This window comes from Mustela nivalis (genome assembly GCF_964662115.1).
Source record: "Mustela nivalis genome assembly, chromosome: 8".
In the NCBI taxonomy this organism is placed as follows: domain Eukaryota; kingdom Metazoa; phylum Chordata; class Mammalia; order Carnivora; family Mustelidae; genus Mustela; species Mustela nivalis.
This window is the reverse complement of record NC_139027.1, coordinates 138,752,950-138,764,665: the sequence shown is the minus strand read 5'-3', so window position 1 is coordinate 138,764,665 and position 11,716 is coordinate 138,752,950. Positions and strand designations below refer to the sequence as shown.

The window sequence follows — 11,716 nt, the reverse complement described above, 5'->3', positions numbered from 1 at the left end:
CGGGGCAGTGGGGAGGAGCCAGGACGGACTGGGATCCTCCCTGGCAGGTCAGTCCCACCTGTGCCATGGGGTCCCTGCAGCGTAGGCACAATAATCCAATTCCAGGAGCTGAGCTAGAGCAGGTAGGTGTCTGGTCACAGGTCACGAAGCGGCTCTGTAGGATTCGGGGTCCTTGTGCTGCCCTGTGACTCCCTGTGGCCACCAGCTGCGGCCCTGTCCTTTCTGGTGATGCTGCCTGAGCTACAGCCACCTCTGGGCATGTCACACAGTGTCAGGGCAAAGGGTGCCACCTTAGGCTGGAGCCTGCCTTTTCTGCCCACAAGGAAGAAGCAGGAAGGATGGTACTGTGTGGTTGTTAACACTCATGCGTTACTGTTTAAGAGATCTCAGTTCAAGTCCTGCTTCCCTGGGTGGCCTCAGGCCAGGTCTAGTCTCTCTGGTCATAGAGGTCCCATCCAAAATGACAACAGTAAGAGCCGCTCATTAGCAGACGCTCCTCAGAAAGCATCTCTTCAGGCCCGGCCTCTGGAAGCAACTCATCTTTATCATCCATGTCATTCACCTGATTCCCCAGAGGGTCTGTGTGAGTGCCCAAGGTTAATATCCACGGTTTGGACCAGGGCTCAGGAGGGCCCATCATAAATCCCAAATTGATCATTGATCCTCCCCAGCCTTAATGTTCCTGTCTGTTAAATGGGACTGGTAACGGGCTGCATGTCTCAGGTGTTCACAAGGTGCCAGGCATTTTTCTAAGTAAGCTCTTTGTGTGTGTTAGCTGGTTATTCCTCACCAAAATCCCAACGAGGCAGGTGCAGGGGTGGGGCAGCTGTATTCTCTTCCCTGGGCTGCCGGGAAGAACAGAGCGTCACCCTTTCTAAGAGGATTTGGGTGCATTTGACCCATGGGGACGGCCATGCATGGGCAGCTTGGTGATCACTCCTTAGTGGGGTCACTATGAGTGGAGGAGACACCCCCTCAGCCTCCCCAGAACACACCAATGTCCACAGAGCCAGCCCAAGGGTCCAAGCCCACTGGGGTAAGCAAACTTCTCCCCTTCCTGCTTCTTCTTTCTTCCTGCTTAATATTGAGCAATGTCAGGAATTCTGGCTGTTAAACCCCAGAACCTGCCTTGGAAGACCAGGTGTGTTTTAGCCACCGGGTTAGGTAAGCAAGCGTGGAGCCACTAGGACAGCAGGATCCAGGGAGAATGGCTGGGGTTCACCAAGGGCTGTTCTGATTCACAAGGAGGGTGCCTTCTAGTGTTTTCTGAGATGAGCCTGAAGCCCTTGAAGACTCAGAAACAGACTCATTGCTGTTGGCAACATTGGGCAGAGGTATTCTGCAGCTGCATGAGGAACAGGAAGTGAGCTCTACATCCCCAGAAGAAATCAAGCAGGCATGGGTGTCCCCTAATCTGCAGTCCTGGGGAGGCTTACAGAGGGCAGGAAGGCGGACAGCTTGACAAGAGGGTGGAGAGTAAATGAGCCCAGGGCAAACATTTTAGAACAGGGCTCGGCTCACAGAACCCAGCACGTGCTGGTTACCCTTTAAGGGTCCCTTCTGGTCCGAAGTCGGAGGAGTCTATGGCTTTGTCTCTATGCCCACGTGCACAGCATGACGGAAGAACACCAGGCAAGAAATTGCTGAAGGATTAAGAATTAAGTTAGAGATCAATTAAGGAGTGAGTCTAGACGCCTCCCTGAGCCCCCGTGCTGGAATATCCGTGGAAATGTGACAAATTGGAGAAATTCATATTTATTAGAGCTCCTCTCGACGAGAGTGTGTCTGTAATTGCAAGAAATCTCAGGACAAGCCAACTGCTCTGGGGATGAGACCTCTTCCCCCAAAGACGTCCTTGCCCCGTATGGCGCCCCCTATGTGCCTTCTAAGGAGGTGCAGCCAGCCCCAAAGGGCTCTGAGTCTGCGGAGCAAGCTGGGCTGGAGTGGAATTCATTGCTCAGGACGAAGAAGGTCAAGTCCTGGCAGCTGCCTTGTGCACACAGGATGCACGCAGAGGGACACCCAAGGGGGAGGCTTCCTGGGGACCCTCTGTCCTCTGTCTTGGAGTCAGCCCCAAACTGAGGAACCCCTTTCTGGATGGAAGAAGATGGGAGACAAGCAGGTTCTTTATGGCAGCAAGATTGTGTCTGTCTTCCTTGCAGAAGAATCCACAGAGTGGGAGGAGGAGTACTGCCCTCCCCCTTTGCTGGAGATACACCCCTGGGGTACCCTCAGTCTGCTCCCCAGAAATGTCTGCTCAAGGATGGCCTCGCATGACAGATCTTAGCCCCCCCACCCACCCAGAGCGTGTGCTCCGTGGGGTGTCTGGTTCCCTGCCGTCTGCCTTCAGGACACATGTGCAAAGTGTGCAAAGCTCTTTTACACAGTGAATCCTCGATTACGACGTGTTGGAGCAAATTAAATAAAATCAAAGCCCTTTTGAGAGATAAGCATGGGTTTTGGGGTTTTTTTTTAGATTTTATTTATTTATTTATTTATTTGACAGAGAGAAATCACAAGTAGATGGAGAGGCAGGCAGAGAGAGAGGGGGAAGCAGGCTCTTTGCTGAGCAGAGAGCCCGATGCAGGACTTGATCCCAGGACTCTGAGATCATGACCTGAGCCGAAGGCAGCGGCTTAACCCACTGAGCCACCCAGGCGCCCCGAGAGATAAGCATGGGTTTTTATTCCCTCCCTGTCATTCCTGAGGAATCACGCCCCTGCACTCAGTGAACCTATATTTCCTCTCCAGCCCTATCGGCTCCTACCCCGGCACCTCCAGGCATCTTCTAGGAGAAGCTCAGAGGGCTACTTCACCGGCTGGTAACCAGACATGGTCGTTTTCCGCCTTCACTGTGTTGTCTCTCTGGCCCCCTGCTGGCGCGCTGTCTCTCCAAACCCTTTTCCTTCTTGCAGTCCCTGCTTCGTTCCCAATTTCCAAAAGTCCTAAATATCCTCCTTTCTCCCCACCTCCCCGCCTGCATGAGCATCTTCCGGCTGTGTTGAAGACTGCTTCCCTGAGCATCCGAATCCTGCATGCACGGAATGATTTTAAAATGCCTTTTAAAAGTGGATATTCATTTAAAAGCCAGTGTCTGGTGTTAGGATAGCTCTGCTCCCTGATGCGGACACTCACGGTGAGCCCGCTGGAGTCGCAGCCAAACCCCTGGGTGATGCTAGGATGCGGCGTCCTTGGAGAGATCCACATCTGGGGGAGCAACCACTGTTTTAAAGCTTTGAAGGCAACTGTGGAACACAACTAGTGACACCCCCCCCCCGCCCCCCGCCAAGCACTGCGTGTTTCACAGTTAGAATATCAGAACCAAGACCCTTCCAGGGTGGTGACCCTTCCTGCTGGATCTCAACCTGATATGCTGGGAACCGAGGCTCTCTGGGCAGCGCTGTCGGCACCCTAATTTCTGCCTGTCGCTGGCCACGGGATGGACTTGGGAGGGACGGTGCCATCCACCCACCCTGCCCAGCAGCCCGGCCTCTGGCTCTTGCTCCCAGAGCTGCTCCGTCTAGCTCTGTCCTCGCAGGGGGTCAGATCCCCTGGCTTCTGGAAGATGCAAGGTCGGGGGCGGGGGAGCAGCTGCAAGGTGGGGTCCCTCAGACACGGCCCAGCCCCTCCTCTTCACATGGGCCCCACTCCCACCGACCACCTCACTTCCCCAGCTCCCCACGCTGATACCTGTTCCCCGCTGCGGCTCAACGTTGAAAACCAGGAGGGGGGGGGGCTCTTTGCCTCTCCTCTGCCTCACCAACATACCATCCATCTCTAGGTCTGTCGGCTCCACCCGCAAGGGCACCGGAATCTGTCACCTTCCTTCCACCCACATGACCCTCACCTTTCCCCTGAAGTCCCTCTTTCCTGAGACGGAGCCCCCCCCCCCCCCCATCCATGCCCAGCATGGCAACCAGAAAGGGCCTTTTAAAACTATAGGTCGGGTCATGTCTACACCACGGGTCTACACTAGCAGTTCTCCTATCTGAGTGCACCCCAAAATCTCCGGAGGGACGTCCCTCAGCCTTTGTCACAAGTTCCCAAGGGCTGCCGCTAGTATGGGCCACAGCGGAAGGATGCGGGTCTACACTGATCAGAACCAACTACAAACCACGCCACAGGCAGGGTGTTAACCCCGACACGGTCTGGGTTCCAGTCCTGGCTCTGCCACTTCCTGTGTGTCCTTGAGCCAGTGACTCAGCCTCCCTGTGCTTCCGATCGGTTTTCCTCGCGGTGAAATGGGAGTGTCTCCCTTCCAGCGTGGTTGTTGCGAGGGTGAAACAAGGTAATGCCATGCCTGAGTTTGGGGCCTCCCCCGGAGCAGACGGGGGACACGGATAAAGGGCCCGAATCGGGCAAGCGCGCCCCCGCGGGCAGAGCAGGAGCCCGGGAGCCAGCGCCGGACACACCGTCCATCACCTTGACAACCAGCTTGCGGCTGCTGGAGGCGAGCGACGGGAGGTATTCATCCGCCAGCCGCGGCCGTCCTGGGCTGGGGGCTGCTCCCGGGGGTGGTGAGCGGGCCGTGGACAGCCTGCTCGAGGGGTCCCACCCCAGGAGTCAGGGGCAACTGCCCGGGCGCAGGAGAAACCCCAGCGAACCAAGCAGCGGGTCCCAGCGTCTGTGGCTCCAGCCGCGCCCCCCCCAACCCCGTCTAATCCCCCAACACGGGCCCCTTCGCCTGAGCTGCTATCCCAGTCGCCTCCTGGCTGACCCATTCCGGCCTCCTGGCCACCAACCTTCCCGTCCCACAGCCTTTGCAGAGACTGGCCCCCTCCGCCGACGCTGTTCGGGTCTCTGCAGGCCTCACTCCCCACCTGCTCAGCCCTCGGGGAGCGTTTGCCCGCCTCTCCCGGGGCCAGCAGCTGCCCTGCTCGGCGGCTCTCAGCCGCATGCCCCTTCATTCCCAGCCAAGCTGACTAGCCTCATCCGCTCCTCGCATCCCTGCTCACTGGGTCCTGGTCTGTCTCCCCCAACAGCTGGCTTCGCTCCGGGATTCCAGAAGCTGTGGCCTTAGTCATTGGGGCTCCAGCCTCTAGCAGATGTAGAACGAACACATTTACTGAATGAATGAATGAATGAATGAATGAATGAATGAATGAATGAAGGGCTTGAGTGGAAGTAAGTCTGGAAGCCCAGACCATTTCTCACTCTTGTGTCTCCCCTCTATTTCTCAGTGCTATGCCTCTCTCCTGAGACCACAGACACCCTTTTGACCTTGGGAGCTAGGGAAACTGACTTGACCATGGTGCTGGGAGTTCTTTCTGATGGCAAAGCCCCGTGCAACCCATTGACCTGGGAGCAGCTTCAACAGAATGAACAGTGTTTGCTCCTCCATCCATCCTGGGCCCTCCCAAAAGCCTAGAGCCTTGGTTAGGATTTAGTGTGGTACTTGGAACAGAGAACCAAACCATAAGTCACCAAAGCCCAGGTCTCTTCTAACTTATTGCCCCTCCATCCTCAACACAGATCTTCTACTTCAGAGACCAAGGTGGCTGCCTGTGCTCTAGCCATCACGTCCCTGTTCCAACCATCAGGAAGGGGAAAGGAGTGAGGAAGAGCTTGTTCACTCTCTCTAAGGACACCTCCTAGAAGGGCACACACAGGACTTCCACTTACATCTCATCACACATCCATGTGCCCCGTCACTAAAAATGAGGGTCCTCATTCCTGGAGAAGACAGGGAGAACAAATGATATGGGGCAGTCCGCAGCAGCTCTGCCTTGGCACACTTTCAGGGGAGCCATTCTATCATTCTGATTCCCGTCCTCTGTGCCAGGTGCTGATGAAACAGTAGGGACCAGGAGGGAGAGAGCCCCGAGGAGCGACTCCCAGGGAGACCGCCGAGACCGGGAGCTGCCCGTTGGCGAAGCCCTGGGAGGAGAGCAGCAGTGTGCTGAGAAAGCCGCGGGGGCCAGAGAGGTGGAAAGCTACCCTAGCCGCAGGAGGCAGAGCTGGCCTTTCTGGGGAGGCGGCGTCCGGACTGGGGCTGGAGGGCCGAGAAGGAGCCGTGGACCGCTCCAAGAAGTGGGAAGAGGCTTGCACATCCCAGCTCAGCCGGGCTCTGGCCGAGGGCCCCGGGCGGGTTTCTGAGCCCCCCTGAGCCACTTCACTCACCTACAACATGGGGGGCCGCAACTCGCTCACTCACTGGGCTGCAGAATGGGGTCTTGGTGGAAAAATGGAGCCCCAGAGGGTCTGACAACCTTGCTATGCGTCAGTAGCTCTCAGCTGGGGGACACTGTGCCCACCCCCCAGCCCCTGCCCAGGGAACACATCTCCATTTCCAGAGACCTTTGTGACCCTCACAACTGGGGAGGGGGCTGCTGCTGCTGGCCTCTAGAGGGTGAAGCCAGCAATGCCAGAAACATCCCACAGAGCCCTGAGCAGCAGATCATCTGGCCCCAAACCTGCCCTCTGTAGTCCCCCAGCTACAAGGAACGGAGTCAGGGTCTACACTTGGGGTCCCTCCAGCCAAAGCCCACTCTGTCTTCTCTAAATGTGTTCCAGAACCCCCACCCCAGAGCCCTTCCGTGTACCCCAGACAGTGAGGTTTTGATGTCTGCTTTAACAAACAGTCACGATGACTCAGACATTTGCTGAAGTTTAAGGGGAGCTAAACTTTGTACTTGGAAAGTGCCGGGCTTGTAGCTGTTTCCCCCCGCACCAGAACCCATTACCAGGGTAGAGTACAGCTGTTACTTTACAGCATTGCTTAGAAATGGCTTGCAATCTCTAATTAGCTAAATTGATGTGTATATTGACTAAATAAATATTCGGCACGAAGCCCGAGTCCCCTCCGCACTTACTAACCCTCAGGAAATGGAAACACAAGACACGAAATGAGCTTCGGCTCAGAGCTGCAGACAGGAATACATTACGTTGTTTCTCAAGTGCTCGGGGCCGGCCTCGCTGCAGCAGAGACGGTCCAATCACCGGGCTCCAGGCTTTCCATGACGCACATGTCTGCCCGCGGACGTGCCTGTGTTGCTAAGGTTCTTTCTCAGACTTTGAAAGTCTAGAACAGGAAACTTTTAACTCAATGGGGAAAAACCTGGGGTGACTGTCTTTGGGGGGGCTGATTTGAGGCGTTGGTGGATAGCACCAGGGTCCGGGGCTAGAAGTCGGGGTCGCTGGCAGGACCCCAGAGGGATAAGGAAGGACAATCCCCCTCCCCAAGGACTAGGCAGGTAGGGCTCTGTGCTCTGGGGTGAGGAGGCTGAGCTCCCCGGGGCAGGGGAGGTTGGGAGGGGGGTGTCCTCGTCTACACCCCTGCCCCAGGATGAAATAGCAAAAAGGGGTGTAGGTCCTGTGGCTTTCCTTACCCTGGGGGTGGGCTCTGATCTCTGGGATGTTGGTGGGTCCTTGGGGTTGGCTTTGCACCAGGCTAGAGGAGGAATGGACACGTGGGGAGACCCAGGGGTGCCGGGGGGGCCCCCCTGTATTTACTTCTAAAGGTTCCCCACTCCATGGGCCATTGGCCTTGGTGCCAGCTGCTACCAGTGAAGCCACAGAGCCCAGAATTAGCAGAGAAGTCCGTCTCGGGAGCCGGGGAGTAGGGAAATGTTCTCCAGAAGAGGAAAAGGCAAGAGCTGTGATCCCAAGAGGGAGGCATTTCGTGGAGTCTGACCTCTGCCCGAAGGCAGCCCAGGGCTCCTTCCCCAGGCAGGATGCCAGACGCCCTCTCCCAGAAAGGCTGATCCCACAAGCTGGAAATGGAGAGGGCCTTGGGGATTACAGTGACCTCAGCCTCCTGGTCTGTGTGATGAGGCTCACGGTGGTCCCTGCAGTAGCAGGGCGCAGGACCAGACCCACCGCGAGTTCACTGCTGCAGAAGGCAGAGGGGACCCCCTCCCACTGGGTCAGATAGGACTGGGGGAGGGGAGGGCAGTGGGGCCCTCTAAAACCTTTGCACCCTCAGAGGCTCCCCCAAAAGAGCCTGTGGGAACCCAAAATGGGGCAACTACAGAGGATGCAGGGGTGAGGGAGGAGGAAACACAGACCTCCCGCCTCTACTACTCTGCAGGCCAGAGGAGCAGACAGTGTGGTTGACCCCAGCTGGTAGGCCAGAGCCAGGCGGGCAGGAGGGACAGTGGCCTGAGAGAAGGGCAGGGTGGTGGCAGGGGTCCAGTCCCATGGGACCTTGTGACCCCGCCAGGAGGAACCGGGTGGTGGCCTGGCCGCAGTGGGCAGCCACGGGAGAGCTGTGGAAAGGCCGTTAGCTGAGCTGAGCCCCAGCAGCCCCAGGAATAAGCTTCAGCCTCATCGGGAAGGGAGATCCTAGGCACACAGCTCCCGAGCTCAGCCAGAGCTGGGCCACCTCCCCCCGCAGCTCGGAGGGCAGGAGAAAGCCTGTGCTCTTGCAGGACTGGCGGGGACTCCGAATGACACAGAGGGCTGTCCCGTGCCCGTGCCACCACACACCTGCTCAAGCGGGAAGGATAGAAACAGCAGACCGTCACATGCCCGGCGAGGCTGGGAGGCGGGGGGAGGCGGGGGGAGGCTGGCCAGGGCCGGTGGGCGCTAACAGCACACGCGCTTGGAAACCTGTGGGCAGCTCTTTGCAAAGTTCAGCAGACATCGGCCTTCGGTCCAGCAGCTCCACACACTGGTGTTTACCCAAGAGGAAGAACCCAGTAAGACCAGGGCAGGCATTCACAGTCTCCTTATCCCAAAAGGCAGAGCCACAAAGAGGCCAGCTGGCCACAGACCTGGCCCCGTGGTCAAGGCTCCCAGGGGACCACGTGGCCATGCAGAAGAGGGTCCTGGGGGCACAGCAGGGAGAATGAACCCGTGTCTATCACAGGAGTCTGTCTGTCTTCATAAGTCACAACCCTCCTCTGGTAATGAAAAAAAGATCCGTGGTTTCCTGGGGCTCAGGGACGTGACATTAATAAGGCAGGGCCCCAGGGAACTTTTTGGGGGTGATGACGGAATGTTCTAGATCTTGATTCGGGCAGTGATGACACACAGGTGTCCAAACTCACCCCACTTGCCCCTGAAGACCTGTGTATTTCACGGCATGGAAAGATACCCCTATAAAAAATATTTAGAGGAGGGTCTGATTTGGGGTTCAGGCTCCACAGTCTCCTCTCGCCCCCTCTCTTTTGAGCCACCCAAGTTCCCCAGGCAAAGCAGAAGTTCTGTGCGAGTGGAAAGAACCTCACACGGGGGCTCCTGAGGCCACCGCGCCCGCCTTCCTGCCGCATCCGTCTTGTTACTGCCGAGCTGGAGAATTGCTCCCGGGGCCGAATCTTGAATATTCATCTGATTTACGGCCCGCTGCCGACAGCTTTATGAATCCGCCCACCGGTACCTGCAGCGGGCCATCAGTCTTCCCCGGAGATTGTGCTTCTGCCAGTAACTCATGAATTAAAGAGGCCCCCGGCGGCCCCCACGCCTCCCTCCCTCCGCGGCGTGGCCTGACCAGAAGTCAAAACACTGTTGTCGTCTTGCGGCAGTGGCGGCTCTGGGTGACCTTGGATGACTCGCTCAGACTGTCTGCAGAGCGAGCTGGAGAGACTTGGGAGCCTTCAATCCGCCTGTTCCCGGCTACAAGCCTCAGTTTCCCCACCTGGAGAGAAGGGATACAGCGGCAGCTCTGCCTGCGTCCCTGGGGGGGGGGGGCTGAGGCAGGCAGGGGGCGTGGGAGCCGTTGGGGGACAGAGCATTTGGACGCGTCTGCAGGAACGAGGGTGGTGGGGCTTACAGCAAAGCCCCCGGTGTCTCCCGTACGCCGCATGGGAATGAAGGCAGCGTTCCTCCCTTGAGAACTTTGGGGGGACCTCAAGAGACACTGAGAAGGCACTCGGCACAGTGCTCTGCACCTGGCAAGCACTCAGTGGGGGGTGGACATGGGGACTATTGATCTAGGAAGGAATACATGTCACTGGTTTAGCTCTGGGCTCAAGAAGCCCCTCCAAAGAGTTGGCAGAGCCCACCCCCAGCAGGGACGTCTGACCAAACCGCTGCCCAAAGCCTAGGGCCGCGTGCGACTGGCTGGCACTGGAGCCCCTCGAGTCTGCCATGGGGACCACTCTCAGCAAATGGCCCCTGGTGGCTCACACTTTCACCCAGCCCCTGGTAACATCTGCAGAGTGTTAGGGGAACCCGTGCCTGGCTCTGCCTGGGTCAGTAGACGGCTGGCAGGCAGAGAGCGGTAGGTAGAGGCAGCCCCTCTGGGCTCAGACACGTCGGGTTAGCATCCGGGGACCTTGGCAAGTCACTCACCCTGTGAGCCCCATAAGCCAGATCTTGGTGTCATGGCTGCCTCGGAGGGGAGGTTGGGGGCTCAGAGAAAGGGCCAGCTGTGAGTGCCTTCTCTGCCACATGGGAGCCCACAGGAGTGTCATGTCCCTGAATGTCTGGCTGATACCAGGCACCATGCCGGGCACCAGGGGTGGGGGTGCCGACAGTGCAGATCAGCCCTGCCCTTCAGTGGCTTGCTCCACGGGTGCTCACCAGTCCCTTCAGACCACAAAAAGCTTGTGAGACCTGTCCCCAAAGACACGCCAAGGGGCATCCCCTTTCCCAATCCCGCTCCCTGCGTCTCTGCAGGGTGGCAATGTCCCCAGGGACTGAGGCTTGCCACAGCGACAGAGTTCCTGCCAGCCTCTAGGGTGGCCTTCCCAGACCAACACAACAGCCGACCAATCCTCCCTTCGCAAGATGCCATGGCTCCACTGACACCTGGGTGCCCTGCCCACAGCACGGCTCCTTCGTCTGGCTCCCACTCCCCTGCAGAGCTCCGGTGCCCAAGGGAGGCGATCATCGGGAACAGCCGACACACACTAGGCATATACTGTGTGTCAAAGCACGTTCGGAGCACCTGACATGCACCCCTTCCTTAAACCCTCACCAAGAGGAAGGTCTTGTTATTATCTCTCTGTTCAAAACAGGGAGGCGAAACATGGAGAGGTGAGGTGACCCCCTCAGGGTCACACAGCTCTGAAGAGGCTGACACCAGAGCCTACCCTCTCACGCCCGGCCATGCCCACCCCAGCCCAGCTGCAGCTGTTCCTTGCCCCATGAAGGGGGCATGGCACCGTCAAGGTTCAGTGAGACTCTGCTCCTTGAAAACAAAGAGTCCGACCTGGGGAGTCACCTCACCACTCTGAACCTCAGTCTCTTCTTCTGCAAACAGAGAACAGTGAGCCCACCCACGACTGAAATGTGACTCAGATCCACCGTGAAGAAGCACCTAGAGCCCCAGCATGGTGCCAGGCCATAGGGAGTACCCTCCACTTCCCGCCACACTGCTCAGCACCCGGACCCCCTGGATGTCGGGAGTTCACTGCCAACCAGCCCAATTCTGGGAGAAGGGTACCTTGGAAGGCAGAGAATGGTGAGGCGGAGGCCAAAGCCGGGGGGAGCAGCTTGCCTACTTGGCCCTCCCTGCAAAGAGCTGGAGGGCGGAGGGGTAGAAGAGCCTGAGGCTCACTGGGCCAAAGGTCTCAGCTTCTGGGAATAGCGTTTCCTGGGGGCTCAGCCTTCACCGCTAGGGTTTCTGATCTATGGACTTTTCACCTTGGCACCGGCTCCCTGAACACGTTGGCAGTATTTACCCTGGGGGCGGAGGAAGGGGCCGGCTGGGTGGAGTGCGTGTGTGCGCACGCGCCCTCGAGCAGAAAAGCGAGCCAGGGCAGCTGGACCCAGGCCCTCGAGAGGCCCTGGCTTCTGGAGCCTCAGATGTGGGCTCCCCTCCTGGTCTTTC

General features: G+C 58.0%; 1 long non-coding RNA gene across 2 annotated transcripts; it reads right to left on the bottom strand.

Moving 5' to 3' along the window:
• Positions 1 to 2,592: 2,592 nt before the first annotated feature.
• On the bottom strand, positions 2,593 to 6,795 carry LOC309871905. 2 transcript variants are annotated; one of them, XR_014315561.1, is made up of 3 exons: positions 5,623 to 6,795; positions 3,691 to 4,255; positions 2,593 to 3,207 (listed from the first exon to the last, which is right to left on the bottom strand). It is a non-coding gene; the product is annotated as an uncharacterized lncRNA (long non-coding RNA). The 2 variants fall into 2 exon arrangements; XR_014315562.1 differs by lacking the exon at positions 3,691 to 4,255 and having other exon boundaries at positions 2,593 to 3,031; positions 3,136 to 3,207.
• Positions 6,796 to 11,716: the final 4,921 nt, after the last annotated feature.